The sequence below is a fragment of the Odocoileus virginianus genome, chromosome 1 (genome assembly GCF_023699985.2).
Source record: "Odocoileus virginianus isolate 20LAN1187 ecotype Illinois chromosome 1, Ovbor_1.2, whole genome shotgun sequence".
NCBI lineage: Eukaryota > Metazoa > Chordata > Mammalia > Artiodactyla > Cervidae > Odocoileus > Odocoileus virginianus.
The window spans coordinates 99,170,594-99,189,855 of record NC_069674.1 but is presented as its reverse complement, the minus strand read 5'-3'; the positions used below and the strand labels follow the sequence as shown (position 1 = coordinate 99,189,855).

Genomic DNA, 19,262 nt, shown 5'->3' with positions numbered 1-19,262 from the left:
AGAGGCTGCCAGGGGTAAGGGGATACCAGGAAGCCCAAGCGGACGTCAGGGGTACGAGGGCTCGAGATCAGACCCGTGGGACAGGACCCCGGAGAGCGTGGGCTGCGGGCTGCGGGCCAGCCCAGAGCCGTCCTTGTTTACCAGAGACGGCCGTCTCAATGTCACGCATTCCTGGCCAGAAACTATTTCCAAGAACCTGCGTTCGGAGACATCATTGGTCCTCGCTCAGAGCGGGGCTTTTACAGTAGCTAATCAGCTTTGTCCAAGAGTATGGGCTGCTCTGCTATTGGACAGCGAAGAGAATCAACAGCCTGGAGTTTTTCCGGCGTGTTCTCCATCCCTGAATGGCACAGGTCGGGAACTGAAAGTTCCTTTTGCTGGAACTTGAGGAACAGACCAAAGAACGGGTTATTTTCCTTTGTGGGGATAAAAAAAGCCCTCAGTCTGTTTCCTTCCCGTAATACATTCCCTCCATTAGGCTTAACTCTTTTAATTAAAAACAAGATTCAAAAGGGATTAGCTTGTCACTTTGACTCACTTTTTCCCCTTTCCATCAGAGACTTTGCCACTCTGTCCTTCTGTATGAAATGTCCTTTATCCAAATTTCTGCCCAAGACGTTATTTTATACCACTAAATGTCCAGCACAACCTATGTGCCACGAGGTATCTTCCCTGATTGCTTCTCCTCACTCCTTCTTCCAAATATGGCTTTTCTCACTTATGACATTATATTGTAGCTATTTGTGTTCTTATATTTTTCCCTTTCTGAACCCTCTGCCCTGCAAGAGATCAGGTTTGGGACCATGTCTGATGACTCTTTGAGTTCTACTTTGCTTTGTTGCCACTCAAGCTCAGTTACGAAAACATAGAGAAAGTTCCAAATTGCATCTGCACTTAGAGATAAGTTTCGATACCACTGTGATTTATGTCTTTACATTCTGAATCCTTTTTTACATAATTGCACAGCTCTATGAAACAACAACAGCAACAAAAATGGTCAAGAAGTCAAAAGACTAAATAAAACTTCTCTGATGAAGCAAGTAAATTTAAGGTAAAAAAATTCCTTCTTTTTACTTTAATACATCCTAAGAATGGAAGTAAAAGAAAAGCACACCTTTGCTTTTCTCACCCTGTGTGTGGGATCTGGAATAGGCAAAGTATTTCAAAGAATTCTACTCTTTAATCTGCAGAGGAAAAGCAATGGAAATGATGGTGTTCATTACAAGCAGGTTTAATTTAGGAGAGCCCCATTGAGCACTTGACCTGACTTACCTTGCAGGACTCCCATATGTGTCGTGGGGTGATTAAAGATCAGGTGAAGTCATATGATGTTCACAGAGATGGCTAAGGGCTAAATGTGAACTGAGGTCATCACAGTTTTCTGTGCGTGTTATCCCATCCAATAGTATTTACCAAGTTGTTCTCATAGTACATTACATTCTTCTCTGTCATTTCTCTATGACAGGAACAGTTGTTTGTTGACAGCATCCATGGTAACTAGGCTGGAGTAGACAGGTCAAGTTGTGTACCCAGTTGGATAAGATGCCACGTATTACCGTGATTAGAATGTGACCTGGAAAGAGAGCTGCATTTATATTCTCAAGCTGAACTCAGAACTTGGAGGTAATCCAGTTGATATTAACAGTAAAGGAAAGGCAATTATTGAGGAGCAATGGGTATGGGCAGATCTGCTCATTCGTTGAGTAAAGGTAAACCATCAGAGGGCTATCAGCGGATTTGGTGTTAATGGACAGAGGGGAGTACCAAAGCTTCCCCCTCGTACCCTGTGCTGAACACATCCTCCCTGCTTGAGGTAACTGATTCCTGTAATTTTGGGGAGCACTCTTATTTTCAGGGGCATCAGATGAATTCTTTCTAGCCTAGCAAAATATGATAACACAGGACCTGTGATTGAGCTTCAAGAATGCAAGTCACACTTTTGCCAAAGGGCTGGACATATCCAATTTAAAGAATGCATCAAGACTCTAAAGAGAAGCCCATTCAACTTTTCTACCTCTAGGAGCATAGTCCAAAGAAGCGATTAAAAATATACATAATAGGAACTTTAAAAGCCATCATGGAAAGATGAACAGATTTGACTACAGAATATCTCAAGTTAAAAAAATGAGCAGCATACTTGGAGAAAGTATTTTCATAGTATATAACAAACAAATGATTGTTTAAGAAATGGCTACGTCAACACAGTACAATATAGACATGCTCTGTTCCCTCATGGAGATAGATTTGTGGGGGAAACAGGCATTACAAAAACAAATGGACAGTGAGGGCCATGAAGAAAATGCATTTGAAGAGTATAATGGGAAATGTTGATGCTTTGTGGGCAAGGAAGGTCTCTCTGAGAAAGTAACAATTATAAGAGATACATACAGCAGCCTTCCACTGGGCGGGGTGAGAAGGGAATATTGGTGAAGGGATTGAGGAAAGCCAGCCCTAAATCACTGAGACGTCTTATAATTTGGTACTTTTAGAGAATACTATGTATCAGGAGCTGGACTGGGGATGCATTGGTGGGTGCAAAAACATTTTCTCCTAACAGTGGGTGATGGAAAACAATAGTTGATTTTTTTTAATTATGGGATTTTTAAAAATTTAATCATCAGAGCAAGAAAAAACTACAATTAATTCATTATCAAATACTTCATAATAGAGAGTTGATCAGCGTGTCTCTTCGGTGGTAATAGTAATGTGGTAATGCTGACATCTCCAAAGCCAGGTGATGTTTGGAGGAAGAGCTGTTGGAGATTAGCGAATGCTCTCTCTGAGGACTGCATTTTGGGGTAACCTTAGAAGGATGAGGAGGATTTGGGCAAATTATTGGTAGATGATGTGGAAGGATGTTTAAGCCTAGAAGAAGGACGGGCGTACAAGCTAGGGATATAGCAGAGAAATAATGACTAGTTACCAAAGTGGGGAGGGAATGGAAGATTGGGTTACATCATGAAAGCCTTAAATGCTGGTTTGAGGACTTTGCTATTCCTGGAGTAGGCATCATGAAACTGTTAAGGCCTCTTAGGCAGCAAGCGGTGTGCTCCCCTCTCAAATTTGTTAGCAGCTAAACAATTCAATGTAACTAAAGTTCACTGAACACCCATTATGTACCAGGCACTGTGATAGGTGCTGGGGAACATAAAGGTGAAAAGGGTAGAGTTCCTTTCTTCAAGGTTTAGAGAATGATATATAAATAGTCTAAAGAAAAAATAGTGTGATGTATATAAAGTATGTGCTGGAGTGGAGGGAAGTGCAAGCAGTCAGCAGAGACTTCTGGAGGAGGTGGCACATCTGAGTTATGAAGGTAGAACAGAAGTTCATGGGTGAACAAAGAGGAAAAGTGTTGGGACAACGTGGGGAGAAAATGAGAAGAGTAATTTCATTGGCAAACTCTCTAGGCTTTGTCAAATCTGAGAAGGAAGAATATAAAAAACAGTTCTCTGAACTTATAAGCCTGTGCTACTGGGAGGGGTGATTCAACAACAGAAGAAAGTGAAAAGGGTCAGGAAGAACGGACAGGTTGACTGAGGAGAAGGGAACACAAATGGTGAGTTTGGGAACACCTTGAGTTCAGGAGAAGTCACTGGGGAAACAGTCACAGTTGTAATTACTGGTGAAGGTAAGATGAGAGGAGAATTCAAAGGCTATTGAGCCATTGCTGAGAAGTGACAATGAATGAATGAGTCTCTCCCTACTTTCTTTATGCAAGGCTCCCCTCAACAATCGCCTACAGCTATGTCTCACTTTTTTTCCACGCACATTACTTCCTTCTGGAGTAGTCCTTGGTTTCATTTGCAGCCTCCCTACACTTACCAAAGTCAAAACCCTCCCTTCACTAAAGAAGTAGCACCAAAGCAAAAGAATTCTTTTCCTTCTTTTTCAGCGGGAGCTCCAATGTTATCATAAAAAAAAGCAAATGAATCCTGAAGGTAGCACATCTTGACTTTCCTTGGGGAAGCAAGAAGAATTTTTGCCTCAGGTCCAAATACAGGCTTACAGTTAATTTCCTCCCCCCACCAGAAATGTTTCTTTTTTTTTTTTAATTTATTTTTATTAGTTGGAGGCTAATCAGAAAATTTTCAACTGTGTTAAATGTTTGCATTTACAAAACAATAAGAGAAGGTAAGCAAAGGAAATTTTAAAATGAAAGAAAAAAATAATAGACATATGGAAACATTCTGAGACTAATGATTGAGTAAGAAAATAGGAAGTAATAAGGTAATGAAACATCATTGTTCTACCATCAGATTGGAGAATAACGAAAAAGTCTGATAATATCTGATGTTGGCAAGTCCTGGGGAAAGGAGCTGTATTACTATGTTATTTGTGGAAATATAAAATTGGTAACATTTTCTGGAAGGCACTTGGCAGAATCTATAAAATTTTAAGGATAGTTACCTCATGTTTCAGCCATTCCACTTCTAGAAAGTTAACCTACAGTTTTACCAGCAGAGAACATGAAGATTTATGTACGAGGCTGCTCATGGAGTACTACCTGTGAGAACAAGATGTTGAAGACAAAAGAACTTGTCTACTCATGGGGGAATGAATAAATAAATGACACCGTGCACTAAAATCCTAAAAGACGATGCTGTGAAAGTGCTGCACTCAATATGCCAGCAAATTGGGAAAACTCAGCAGTGGCCACATTACAGGAAAAGGTCAGTTTTCATTCCGATCCCAAAGAAAGGCAGTGCCAAAGAATGTTCAAACCACCGCACAATTGCACTCATCTCACACACTAGCAAAGTAATGCTCAAAATTCTCCAAGCAGGGCTTCAGCAGTATGTGAACCATGAACTTCCGGGTGTTCAAGCTGGATTTAGAAAAGGCAGAGAAACCACAGATCAAATTGCCAACATCCACTGGATTGTTGAAAAAGCAAGAGAGTTCCAGGAAAACATTTACTTCTGCTTTATTGACTATGCCAAAGCCTTTCACTGTGTGGATCACAACTGTGGAAATTCTTAAAGAGATGGGAATACCAGACCACCTTACCTGCCTCCTGAGAAATCTGTATGCAGATCAAGAAGCAACTATGTCAGTAAGAACTGGACATAGAACAATGAACTGGTTCCAAATTGGGAAAGGAGTATGTACATCTAGGCTGTATAGTGTCACCCTGCTTATTTAACTTATATGCATCATGTGAAATGCCATGCTGGATGAAGCACAAGCTGGAATCAAGATTGCCAGGAGAAATATCAGTAACCTCAGATACACAGATGACATCATCCTTATGGCAGAAAACAAAGAGGAACTAAGGAGCCTCTAGATGAAAGTGAAAGAGGAGAGTGAAAAAGCTGGCTTAAAACTCAACCATGAAGATCATGGCATCTGGTTCGATCACTTCATGGCAAATAGAAACAATGGAAACAGTGAGAAGCTATTTCTGGGGGCTCCAAAATCACTGCAGATGGTGACTGCAGCCATGATATTAAAAGACCATTGTTTCTTAGAAGAAAAGTTATGACAAATCTAGACAGCACTTTAAAAAGCAGAGACATTACTTTTCTGACAAAGGTCCATCTAGTCAAAGCTATGGTTTTTCCAGTAGTTTTGTATGGATGTGAGAATTTTACTATAAAGAAAGTTGAGCACTGAAGAATTGATGCATTTGAACTGTGGTGTTGGAGAAGAGTCTTGAGAGTCTCTTAGACTACAAGGAGATCAAACCAGTCAATCCTAAAGGAAATCAGTCCTGAATATTCTTTGGAATATTCATTGGAAGCTGAACCTCCAGTACTTTGGCCACCTGATGTGACGAACTGACTCATTGAAAAAGCCCCTGATGCTGGGAAAGATAGAAGGCAGGAGGAGAAGGGGGCACCAGAGGATGAGATGGTTGGATGGTACCACCAACTCAGTGGACATGAGTTTGAGCAAGCTCTGGGAATTGGTGATGGATAGGGAAGTCTGACGTACTGCAGCCCATGGGTTCCAAAGAGTTGGACGTGACTGAGCAATTGAACTGAAGCACTAAAATACTATCTGTGAGTTGCAGCGTGTGCAGTTAGCTGACAGCAAGGCTGCAGCCCCTTTGGGGCCCACACAGTGTTGGAACCTCTGCCTAGCTTTTCGCATGTAGACCCCTGTGATGGATAAGCACCTAGGCTGGCCATTACCGCTCACTGTGCACATGTGCATGCTAAGTCGCTTCGGTTGTGTCTGACTCTTTGAGATCGATTTGAGTCCAACTTCTGTGGACCATAGCCTGCCAGGCTCCTCTGTCCATGGGATTCTCCAGCCAAGAATACCAGAGTGGGTTGCCATGCCCTCCTCCAGGGGATCTTCCCAACCCAGGGTTAGAACTCACATCTCTTACATCTTCCTGTCTTGGCAGGTAGGTTCTTTGCCACTGGTACCACCTGAGACGCCCTCTCCTCAGTGTGGGAGTCTGCTAGTGGGAATTCTCTGCTCTGAGGCCTTCTCCCTGTTGGTTGAAGTTCTGTCAAATTTGTGTCGTGTTCTGAGTCTGTCCCTGCTCAGTTCTGCTTAATGTCCCCAAACTATGGATCCACAGTCTGAAAGTTTTCTCTGCTCACTTCTGCTTCCTCTCTGTTAGCTTCCCACAGGCCAGCCCTCCAGCAGCCCAGCTTGGGGCTCTGGAGCAAACATTTCCCATTAGAAGAGGCCTATACTAGGCAGAGATAGAAATTGGTACCCTGGTCCCTGAGGGTATAACTGGAATTTACATACTTGGCAACTGGCATTTGGAATAATTTCACAGTAAGTCCATGGCCTATAGGTTTAGCCCTGTCAAAGTGGGGAAAGCCAAGTATAAGCTTCTGAAACAGTTACAGAACACTATGATACTCTGGTGGGAATGACGGAGATTACTTCCATTCTTGTATCTCAAAGGTGGTGGTTCCATCATATTTCTACTGAATTCATCTGTAAAAACAGATGGCTCTTTGAGAACGATTGTAGACCACTATAGTCCAAAGGAACAGTAGCACTGATAGAAACTGCTGCTTTCCATGGATATGGTACTTTCCCTAGAGCAGATTAGTATGGTCCAGGTACATGTTGTATAGTCACACATTTGGTGAATGTATGTTTTTATTTCTACATAGACAAACAAACAACTCCAAACCTCTTGCACTTTTGTCTCAGCAGCAGCTTACCAGAGGACCTACACTAACATTGTCTCTATGTTAGAAAGTTGTCCTCTATATGTTGTTAATTGTCAAAAGCTTGTGGCATACTAATATATATACAGGATGGTTCAATTTTTTTTAAGAGAGAAGTAGGACTTCCCCAGTGGCTCAGTGGATAAGAATCTACTTGCCAATGCAGGAGACACAGTTTTGATCCCTGATTGGGGAGGATCCCACATGCCATGGAGCAATTAAGCCTGTGTGCCACAACTACCGATCCGGCACTCTAGAGCCCAGGAGCTGCAGCTACTGAAGCTCGCATCTAGAGCCCACGCTACACAACAAGAGTAGTTTCTCACTGCAATGAGAAACCTGGGCGCCACAACGAAGAGGAATCCCCGCTTGCTGCAGCTAGAGAAAGTCTGTGCAGCAACAAAGACCCAGTGCAATGGAAATTATTAATTAAAAAAGAAAGAAAAATAACACAAACTGAATATTTGACTATGAATTAATATATGGAGGTAAAGGGTCTGGGAAGGAGTAATACCAAATAGTCATGGTATTGGGGGTGCATGGAAGGAGACACTCGTACTTCTTTATACTCCATATTTTATTCTCCATGATACATGACTTTGTGCTTCATACACTCAAGCCAGTAATAGTTCTTGACCAAATGAACAGGGTATAAAATGATGTCACTTGGGGAAAAATTGTTCCTTGTACTTGTTTGCCCTTACATTTTTCTCCTTCTACGGGATTCCAAGATGAAGAACAGTGGATTGAAGCCGCTGGGAGCTAGACCATCCTATCGCTAAGTTTGCTAATGCCAGGGTCCTCTGTGACTGTGTTTTGCCTGAATGCCAAAAATTGGGAAAGTAAGGTGGAGAGAGCATTTGTCGAAATAAATTCTGTGTAATGGGTGATGATAGTCCACCTTGAGCATCTTGGTCTTCGTGGGTACTCAGTTGTGTCCGACTCTTTGTGACCCCATGTAGCGCCTCTTTGTAGCCCGCCAGGCTCCTCTGCCTATAGCATTCTTCAGACAAGAATACTGGAGTGAGTTGTCATTTCCTCCTCCAGGGGATCTTCCCAGCCCAGACATTGAACCTGTGTCTCTTGAGTCTCCTGCATCGGCAGACAGATTCTTTACCACTGCACCACTTTGGTCTATACCACTGAACTGAAAGGTAGAACTGGGGCTCTGGAAAGCATATAATCCCAGACAACTTCAGAGGTCAGGTGGATGAATTATCTAACTTTGTCCTCATAGTTCCTTGAATTCTTTAATCTCAGTGACCTTGACACCTACTGCTTTTCTTCTTTAACATTCATTAATTAATTTGGCCATGTTGGATCTTAGTTGTGGCACAAGGGATCTTCAATCTTCTTTGCAGTATGAGGGATCTTTTTTAGCTGCAGCATCCTGGGTCTTTATTTGCCACATGTGGGATCAAGTTCCCTGACCAGGGATCAAACCCAGGCCTCCTGCATTAGGAGCAGGGAGTCTTAGCTGTCGGATCATGAGGGAAGTCCCCCTACTGCATTTCTGTTGCTTATTCCCATGGCCACTCACAAGCCTGGTTTTTGGTCAGGGCTACCTTGCCTCTGAAAGCATGGAGACGCCTTTTCCCAGCCCACTGTCTCCTCTTTTTCCATTTGGCTCATCCCCTTGCTCCCTCTAATCCTGTTACAGCACCTGTCTTGTGTTTTCCATTTCCTCCCTGTTCACCCTCAATGCCCTGCACTCGATTCATTCTCACCTTCATCCCTTCCTTGTTCTACTGTTGCTTCTGCTTTACTATCTGTTAACTGAAGAACAGGCATCCTATTTTATCTGTGAGATTTTCTTCCCATCTTCCATACCATAGCACTGCAGGGGACCGTCAGCCCCCAGGCCTTCCCTTCCCCAGGTCTTCTGTTCCAGGTTATATCCTGCTCCCTGAGGCTGTCATAACACATCTCAGGGAACAAGTGAACCACACAGTTAAGCTGAATGAGTCCCTGGGCTGCACATTGTACTGATGGACCTCAGAGTCTACTTGCACTAGTCCTGCCATGCCTCACATCATGCTTTAGCTCAGGTACCACCTGACATTTCTTCCCCTCCATTTATCTATCTTTGACTAGTGTCTTCTCCAGATCATTTTTTGTACCTCCCAATCTGACCTAGTCTCTCATGCTCTTTGCCCTTCTTCCAAATATTTCCATTTTGCCCTCTAGAACTCAGCATTTTTCTACAAACATTGCACATTCCCAACATCCCCAATTTCTTCTCTAAAGATGTTTATATTCTTGCCACAACCTACAGACTTCATGTCTCATGCAACCTCTTAAGTGTAGATGGATGTTTCCTTAATTCAAAGTATTTAATGACCTGAAGGTGAGATAAGTGTCTTCATCTTTCCACACCTTGTTTGTTATCCCTCTGCATTCAAAACATTATTCCTCCATTCTCCTTTAAAATCACAGGACCTTTGAAGACAAGGCATCAGACAATTCTACCTCCTACTTTTTTTTTTTTTTTTGCTGCATTTTATGGCATAGCTGACTACTTCCTTTCCAGTATGCTTTCTGTCATCATTCTTGTTGATTTCAACACTACTCTGAATGAGATATCTATCCTTTTACTCCTGAATTCATCAGTCTCTTTACCTTATCAATATCTATGTATAGCTCACCTCATCTACCCATTCCCATGAACACACCCTAGAACTTATCTTCACAAGTAATGCCACAACATAGAAAATATCAACAACTCGCTGTATGCCACCTCCCATACTCCTAGATGACATCCACTGTCATCTCATGTACAGTATATCAAACTCATTGAGACTCCAATTTTGCCTTCCTTCCTTCCTCTGTGTCTTCTCTCTCCTCTTGTCCAGTTGGACTTCATGGTCCAACACCATATTTATACACTTAGGAAAACTCTTAGGTCTCTCTCCTCCTGTTTTACTCATTAGGTGAACCATAGTTAAGTCATTCTAAATATATACAGTGGGTACAGACTTCAGTTCACAAATGCCAAATTTGCAGTTATTGATATCATCCTGTCTATAAGTCATCTTCATGTCTATTACAAGACTGTTGGATTAATGGGAGATTTTATCATCTGTGGGTTGCACAGCGTTACATCTGTGTATTCCCCGATGTCTCAGAGCAGGTGGAGATCTGGTGCTTGATGTCACCTGGCCAGACTAGCTTCTATGGCGATGTTTCACATTATATTTGGTCCTAGATTGTTGGCTCATGTGAATTGCTGCAACACCATCCCTCATTCCCACCTAGAAGACCCACTTGAGTCTGTTTTCTCTCTCTCTCTTGCATCTGTCTGCTCTTTGCCACATGGGCAGCATTTCATCCTGTTGTTCCTGAAACACATTGGACCCTAGTCTCCTACCCTATTTACTTCAGTGCCTCTGTTGTGATTATACTATTTAGGGCTGCAGGAAACTCTGGAAGGCTGATTTGTGCCTGTCTGCCTAATCTTCCATGCAGTCATTTCTATTCCTGCTGTGTTCCTAGGGTCTTGGTGCAGAAAATGAGTTGCAAAGGCCTAGGCTTCGAAGGAGTTTAGAGCATAGTGTGTGTGCATGTTAAGTCACTTCAGTCATGTCTGACTCTTGCAACCGCATGGACTGTAGCCTGCTAGGCTCCTCTGTCCATGGAATTCTCCAGGCAAGAATACTGGAGTGGGTTGCCACGCCCTCCTCCAGGAGATCTTCCTGACCCAGGGATCAAACCCACATCTCTTTAGTTTTCTGTATTGGCAGGTGGGTTCTTTACCACTAGCACCACCTGGGAAGCCTGAGCATAGTGAATATTCAGTAAATCACATCAGGTTTCCCACTATTACCTCTCAAACTGGAAGAGCTTCTCTGGTCTGAGGGGTACAGAAGAAAACAAAAGGTGAAAGAAACTTGACAAGAGCTCAAATGAACCTTAAGTAGGAGTTAGTAGGTGGATCATAGAAACCACACATAGGTTTTTAGGAAAAAAGAAAACATATAACAAAATCTCTCAGATCTCCCAAACTTAGTATTAAGTATTTTTGGCTTCTTCTGTGACTCATGGCCTAGCTGACCAAATGAGGGAGGAGGGCATTGGAAAATAAGAAATGTTGGTGTAGCCCAGGTTGGATGCATGAGACAAGTGCTCAGGCCTGGTGCACTGGGAAGACCCAGAGGGATGGGGTGGAGAAGGAGGTAGGAGGGGGGATCGGGATGGGGAATACATGTAAATCCATGGCTGATTCATGTCAATGCATGACAAAAACCACTACAGTATTGTAAAGTAATTAGCTTCCAACTAATAAAAATAAATGGAAAAAAAATAAAAAATAAATTTAAAAAATAAATTAAAAAAAATAAAAAGGAAATAATAAAACAGTGTTAATAATGTGTTTGTTAAAAAAAAAAAGAAATGCTGGTGTAAAACAATTATTGTTTAGTCGCTAAGTCGTGTCTGAAAACATAGATGGTTAATATTTTGAATATTATATGAACAAACATATGCATAAACATATGTATAAAAAAAAGAGCCCAGAAGGTTTTCAGTGATTATTTTGGGGTGGTAAAATTATCATTATTTGCATTTGCTTTCTTTTGTGCTTTTCCAAACATTAAACAATGGAACATGTGTTACTTCTTAATTATAAGGATTTATAAATGTTATTTCAAAAGTTGAATTAAAACCACATGTAGCGAAAGAACAGGCCAAAGAATTTGGCAGAGATCTATTAAAATAGGCTTTTGATGAAACTGGAAGGCAAGATCAGGACAGGGAATTGGATTAATGGCTCCCCTGCCTTCTACTGCTAACCCCTTGGGCGTAGGAGGCTTGACAACTCCAGACCTGAGGAGCCTGAATTCAGCTCCTCTCTCTTATCCTGCCCGCCCTTTGTCTTCTGCACATGGATACCAAGCTGTTGTCAGCTGAGCCTTCGTTTCTGCTTCTGTGACTTGCTCCTTTTCTCTGACTGCTGATCATTGCCCAACTTTCCTGGGGTTATCACCAAGGGGGGTCTTTTTCTCACCCCTCTCCCCACGTCCCCTGCTATGACTGCTAAGTCGCTTCAGTCATGTCTGACTCTCCTTGACCCTATGGGCTGTATCCTGTCAGGCCCCTCTGTTCATGGGGTTTCTCCAGGCAAGAATACTGGAGTGGGTCGCCATGCCCTCCTCCAAGGTTTCTTCCCAGCCCAGGGATCGAACCTGGGTCTCCTGCATTGCAGGCAGATTCTTTACCACTGAGACACCAGGGAAGCCCTCCTGCCCCCTACAGAGTCCAAATAGAAATCTCTAATTTGGAAAATCCCGAGTATTGCCAAGGCCCAGCTTGGTTTGTGTAGCACTGACTGACTGCCTTAGACAAACTTTGACTGAAAATAAAAGGAACACAATCAGGTATCAGGTCGTCTGGAAGACAAATTTTAGAGGTCACTACCTCTTGTCCTTTCTTTGCTCATCCCAGTGCAGGGGATGGTCAAAACTGAATCAATACCCAACTAAATATCCACTTAAAAATGGGAAAATTTTGTCAGTTAGACAGACATTCCTTTCTACTGGGTGAATTCAATTAATTCATATGCATTGGCCTGTTATTATATGCAGTGCATTAGTATAGCATTGCATGCTACGCTTAGCAGTGAAAAGACAGTTACATAGACATTACACACTAAATTTTTCTATTTATTTGAAAATACCAATTTAAGCAAGTACATATTGTCCAAGCAGTTAGTCCTCCCAACTATAGCTGACACCACCAATTATAGATCATAACATTCTTTCCTGTTTGGTGTGGTTTGGCCTTAGGATTCTTTCCAACACAGCATTCCAGAGATCAGAGAAGCAGAATCAGGTTTGGGAGATTCAACCTCTGCTTATTTCTGGGCTGGGGATCCAAGCAGCCTTCACATTTCAGCCTGCCACCACACCCCTGCCTCCATCCTCTCCCTTCCACTCAGAAGAGCTGTCCTTCAGAGAGACCATCAAAGACAAATACCAAAAGCATTCACTTAATCCACCCCTTTTACTTGCAGGGAAAAATGGAGGCAGACAGGACATGAAGTCACCTAAGTCACATAAGTAGTAGAAAGTATGAATTTTGTAAACCTTAGCTGAAACTGGAATCTTTGCCATGCTCTTCTAGGCTTTGGCAATTTTAGGATTATTTTTTACATGAGCCTTTCTGACCTCTTAGAACTGAGAATGCCTGCTTGTCCTCTAGGTCCAGACCAGACACTGTGTGAAACTGAATTTGAGGGAATTAAAAAAAGGATGCTGGAAATTCAACTGCTTGTTTCCTTTTTTTAAAATTTATTTTAATTGGAGGCTAATTACTTTACAATACTCTGGTGGTTTTTGCCATACACTGACATGAATCAGCCGTGGGTGCACATGTGTTCCCATCCTGAACCCCCCTCCCACCCCCCTCCCCGTCCCCTCCCTCTGGGTCATCCCAGTGCACCAGCCCTGAGTGCCCTGTCTCATGCATCCAACCTGGACTGGAGATCTGTTTCACGTATGATAATATACATGTTTCAATGCTATTCTCTCAAATCATCCCACCCTCTCCTTCTCCCAGAGTCCGAAAGACTGTTCTATACTTCTGTGTCTCTTTTGCTGTCTCGCATATAGGGTCATCGTTACCGTCTTTCTAAATTCCATATATATGTGTTAGTATACTGTATTGGTGTTTTTCTTTCTGACTCACTTCACTCTGTATAATGGGCTCCAGTTTCATCCATCTCATCAGAACTGATTCAAATGCATTCTTTGTAATGGCTGAGTAGTATTCCATGGTGTACATGTACCACAGCTTCCTCCTCCGTTCATCTGCTGATGGGCGTCTAGGGTGCTTCCACTCCCTGGCATTAGAAACAGTGACAGCTTGTTTCCTTAAGAACATTGATTTTTTCTGGTGTCCTCCTAGACTATGGGGCATAGGTTAGACTTTGCTGGAGAGGAAATTAGACCGTGTTTAGCCTTAACAGTAGTCGCACAGACACATACACTTTTCCCCTTTTAATCCCCCCCTTTTGAAATTAAACATGAGAATTAGACAGTACCGAGTTTGAGGGACCTGGTTATACTATGTTCTCAGTTCACAGGGACCTAGGTGGGTTTCAGAAGTCAAGGCTGAGTCCAGAAAGGAAAGGTGTGGGGTTCCCCATCTTTGTTCTTTCTCCCGCCCCTTCCATAATGGGGTTCTCCCACCTCTGCTTTCTATAAACAGGCACCTCAATGTACTATGTACAAAATGTACTGTGTATTGGAGCCACGGGCTAAGTTTTCCTTTGCTAGGACATGAATTTATAAATACATTTCCCGTTTAAAAATAAAGTGACTCTGCCGTGCAGTTTTCATCCACATTGTGTTGGCGGGAGGGGAATGCTAGCCCGTTCCGTGGAAGCGAAGCAGATGCTGGCCTCTCGCCGGCAGGCTCACTGGGGGAAAGGTCAGTCCCACACCCACAGCCTGAGCTGCCCTGCCTGGCCGCGGAATCAACAAGGGAAGTTTAGTAGGTGAAGGGTCACCGCCGCAGCGCTCCAGTCACTTTCCATGCGTCATTCTCAGGCATCTAGTTTCTGTTCAGCTCAGTAGAGAAAAGGTCACCCAGACCAGAGGCAGCTCGATAATAACCCACTCCTGCCGAGACGCCCTGTCCAAGGCAAGAGGCCAGGAACTCAGGTGTCCTGCTGCTCAAGTGGAAAAACGGGGATTGTAAAGTGCTTTGAAGACCATCCTGTACCAAACATGGCAAAGTGATCCACAGCCTACTCCCTGGCTACTTCATATTATGTAAAGTAACTTCATAAGCAGAGTCTTTTCAAAAATGTATTGCAATAAAAGAACTTAGAGATTTTTTTATTAGTTGCTCTAGACCAAGCAATCGGTACTGATCCTGGCACACGTTAGAATTACCCAGAAAGCTTTTACAAATGCATGATGCTTGGTTCTGGTTGAATCAGAATCTGTAGCTGGGGCACCCAGCCATCTTACTTTTTAGAGAGTGTGTCTAAAGTGCGATTGCTTTATAATCTTAAAAACATGGCTGTGTGAAATGACTCCAGATTAGGAGCAAAGTTCTCCATGTTCTAGAGAGGTGCGTTTTAGATTGTGGGTTATCACATATCAGTAGGTTATGAAATCAGTTTAGTGGGTCATTTGTTGTTGTTCAGTTGCTAAGTCTGTCTAACTCATTGCCACCCCATGGACTGCAGCATGTCAGCCCTCATCATTTCCTAGAGCTTGCTCAAACTCATGTCCATTGAATCAGTGATGCTGTTCAACCATTTCATCCTCTGTCATCCCCTTTTCCTCCTGCCCTCAAACTTTCCCAGCATCAGGGTCTTTTCCAATGTGTCAACTCTTTGAATCAGGTGGCCAAAGTATTAGAGCTTCAGCTTCAACATCAGTCCTTCCAATGTATATTCAGGGTTGATTTCCTTTAGGATTGACAGGTTTTATCTCCTTGCTGTCTAAGGGACTCTCAAGAGTCTTCTCCAGCACCACAGTTTGAAAGCATCAATTCTTTGGCATTCAGCCTTCTTTATGGTCCAACTCTGACATCCATATTCAACTACTGGAAAAACCATAGTTTGACTATCCAGACCTTTGATGACAAAATGAAGCCTCTGGTTTTTAATACACTGTCTAGGTTTGTCACAGCATTTCTTCCAAGGAGCAAACATCTTTTAATTTTGTGGCTGCAGTCACTGTCCACAGTGATTATAGAATCTAAGAAAATAAAGTCTGTCACTGTTTGCATTCTTTCCCGATCTATTTGCCATGAAATGATGGGACCAGATGATGCCATGACCTTAGTTTTTTGAATATTGAGTTTTAACTTTTTCATTTTCCTCTTTCACCTTAATCAAAAGGCTTTTTAGTTCCTCTCTGCTTTCTGCCATTAGGGTGGTATCATCTGCACATCTAAAGTTGTTATATTTCTCCTGGTGATCTTGATTCCAGCTTGTGCTTCATCCAACATGGCATTTTGCATGATATACTTTGCATATAAGTTAACTAAGCAGGGTGACAATATACAGCCTTGATGTACTCCATTCCCAATTTTGAACCAGTCTGTTGTTCCATATCCAGTTCTAACTGTTGCTTCTTGACCTGCATACTGGTTTCTCAAGAGGCAGGTCAGGTGGTCTGGTATTCCCATCTATTGCAGAATTTTCCACAGTATATTGTGATCCACACAGTCAAAGGCTTTGGCATAGTCATCAAAGCAGAAGTAGGTGTTTTTCTGGAATTTTCTTGCTTTTTCTATGATCCGGTGGATGTTGGCAATTTGATCTCTGGTTCCTCTGCCTTTTCTAAATCCAGCTTGAACATCTGGAAGTTCATAGTTCACGTACTGTTGAAGCCTAGCTTGGGGAATTTTGAGCAGTGCTTTGCTGGTGTATGAGATGAGTGCAATTGTGTGGCAGTTTGAGCATTCTTTGGCATTGCCTTTCTTTGGGATTGGAATGAGAACTGTCCTCTTCCCTCCCTGTGGCCACTGCTGAGTTTTCCAAATTTGCTGGCATATTGAGTGCAGCACTTTCACAGCATCATCCTTTAGGATTTGAAATAGCTCAACTGGAATTCCATCACCTCCACTAGTTTTGTTTGTAGTGATGTTTCCTAAGCCCCACTTGACTTCATATTCCAGGATATCTGGCTCTAGGTGAGTGATCACATCATCGTGCTTATCCGGGTCATTAAGAGCTTTTTTGTACAGTTCTTCTGTGTATCCTTACCACCTTTTCTTAATCTCTTCTGCTTCTGTTAGGTCCTTAGTGGGTCATAAGCAGCATTAAAATGAAGTCAAATAAAGAAAGAAGCATGCTTGTGATTAGTGAGATGGTAGGGGGTGAAACTTTTGTTTTAGATTTATCTAGGTCATGTTCTAAGAAGACCAGTATTCTAGAGTCTAGGAAGAAAAGCTTTGTTGCCCTACGCCTCCACAGAATTGTTCTAATTCAAAGAACAAATGGTAGGATTCATACTCTGAGAGGAAGGGGTGTCTCCCCTGGAGATTATGAGTTTGGGACTTTTGAAATTGCTTTGTTGATTCCACAGGATGTTGTGGCTGTGAGCTGGGAAGCCTGCCATGATATTATTTTGAAAATGCTGTGCTTTTCAAACAGTGTTCCTCCCAGATAGTTGCCATAGTTAGTTCAATATAAGCATTTCCTCTTGAAATATTACAAATGTCAAGGGGAGTCATGATCAACATCTCAATGTGAATTAATGAGACATTCAAATGAGAAATAAGATGGGTTACTTACAAATCTGGATGGAACCTTATGGTATGAGTTTCACTCTAAGAAAACTGAGCTGGCTGAGACAGAGTCATGACAGTCCTTCTGACCCATGGTGTTATGGGGTGGGCACAGGCTGTCACTGATCATGCCTAGAATCGGCCAAATGGTAGGACTCATACTCTGAGAGGAAGGCGTGTCTCCACTGGAGGTGATGAGTCACAGAATAGAGGACTATCAAGTTGCTATTAGAGAACAAACCCAGAAATTGCATGGAGAAAGCAGGAATAGTGATGAGAGCCTCTGATTTTTGGATGGTCTCTTTTTCTCTGTCCGCTAATGTCCTTTCTTCTTCTTTCTTGTTTTTCTTTTGCTTTTCTTCAGTTCAGTTCATTTCAGTTGCTCAGTCGTGTCCAACTCTTTGCGACCCCATGAATCACAGCACACCAGGTCTCCCTGTCCATCATCAACTCCCGAAGTTTACTCAAACTCATGCCCATCGAGTCGGTGACGCCATCCAGCCATCTCATCCTCTGTCGTCCCCTTCTCCTCCTGCCCCCAACCCCTCCCAGCATCAGAGTCTTTTCCAATGAGTCAACTCTTTGCATCAGGTGGCCAAAGTATTGCAATTTCAGCTTCAGCATCAGTCCTTCCAATGAACACCCAGGACTGATCTCCTTCAGGATGGGCTGGTTGGATCTCCTTGCAGTCCAAGGGACTCTCAAGAGTCTTCTCCAACACCACAGTTCAAAAGCATCAATTTTTTGGCGCTCAGCTTTCTTCACAGTCCAACTCTCACATCCATACATGACCACTGGAAAAACCATAGTCTTGACTAAACAGACCTTTGTTGGCAAAGTAATGTCTCTGCTGTTTAATATGCTATCTACTTTGGTCATAACTTTCCTTCCAAGGAGTAAGCGTCTTTTAATTTCATGGCTGCAGTCACCATCTGCAGTGATTTTGGAGCCCAAAAAAATAAAGTCTTACACTGTTTCCACTGTCTCCCCATCTATTTCCCATGAGGTGATGGGACCAGATGCCATGATCTTAGTTTTCTGAATGTTAAGCTTTAAGCCAAACTTTTCACTCTCCTCTTAATGGGGTCTTAATTTTCCGACCAAAGATCAAACCCAGGCGCCCTGCAGTGGAAGCATGGAGTCCTAAGACTGGACTGCCAAGGAATTTTCTGTTTTCTTTTAAGTGAGTGCTTCTGGGTTGCACTACATTCTTGGCCGCTGTTTTCAGGATGATAGCAGTTAGAGATCTATACCCTTTGTCAGTTTGAAAGGAAGTGGGAAGCCACAGTTTTATTAGATGTATATCTGAAATATCTGAATGTCTGAGGTGTCCACATTTTATTTCAATATTTTGACACAACATTTAAGGAAACATTTTCTTTTCTTCTGCCTCTGTACTGGGGAGGAAGGGTTAGTATAATATACTTTGTCCTTCAAAGAAAGCTGTCTAGTGGTTTGATTCACTAGCTTCAGTATTTTGATTTATGAAATCATTGCTCAAAAGCAGTGACTAGTGGTGTTTGCCTTTCTTTCTTAAGAAAAGAAGATTTGCTATGGTTCTCCAATCAATGGAGTAATTAAAGCTAATTTCTCCATGGACCTTGGAAAAAGTGGCAACAGATAATGGATTTGTCTGTCAAAAAATGTTTAAAGCAAACATCAGTCACCGATCAGCTACAAATCCATTTAAGGCAAAACCAGACCAGCCATAGGCAATTTTTCTCATTAAAGTAGTGTTTAAACTGTTGTTTCCAACTGACATAAGAGACATATCAAACAAACAACACCTGCAAGAAGAATTGTTGAAGTATTGATTTTTCATCATTCAAAAAGTTTACTATGCAGATGAAAAATAACTTGCTGTCACAGTGACAT

At 42.4% G+C, this 19,262-nt stretch overlaps 1 non-coding gene across 1 annotated transcript; it reads right to left on the bottom strand.

The window, feature by feature from the left end:
- Positions 1-12,301: 12,301 nt before the first annotated feature.
- TRNAC-GCA (transfer RNA cysteine (anticodon GCA)) lies at positions 12,302-12,372 on the bottom strand. Its single transcript has one exon. It is a non-coding gene; the product is annotated as a tRNA-Cys (tRNA).
- Between the last annotated feature and the right edge of the window lie 6,890 nt (positions 12,373-19,262).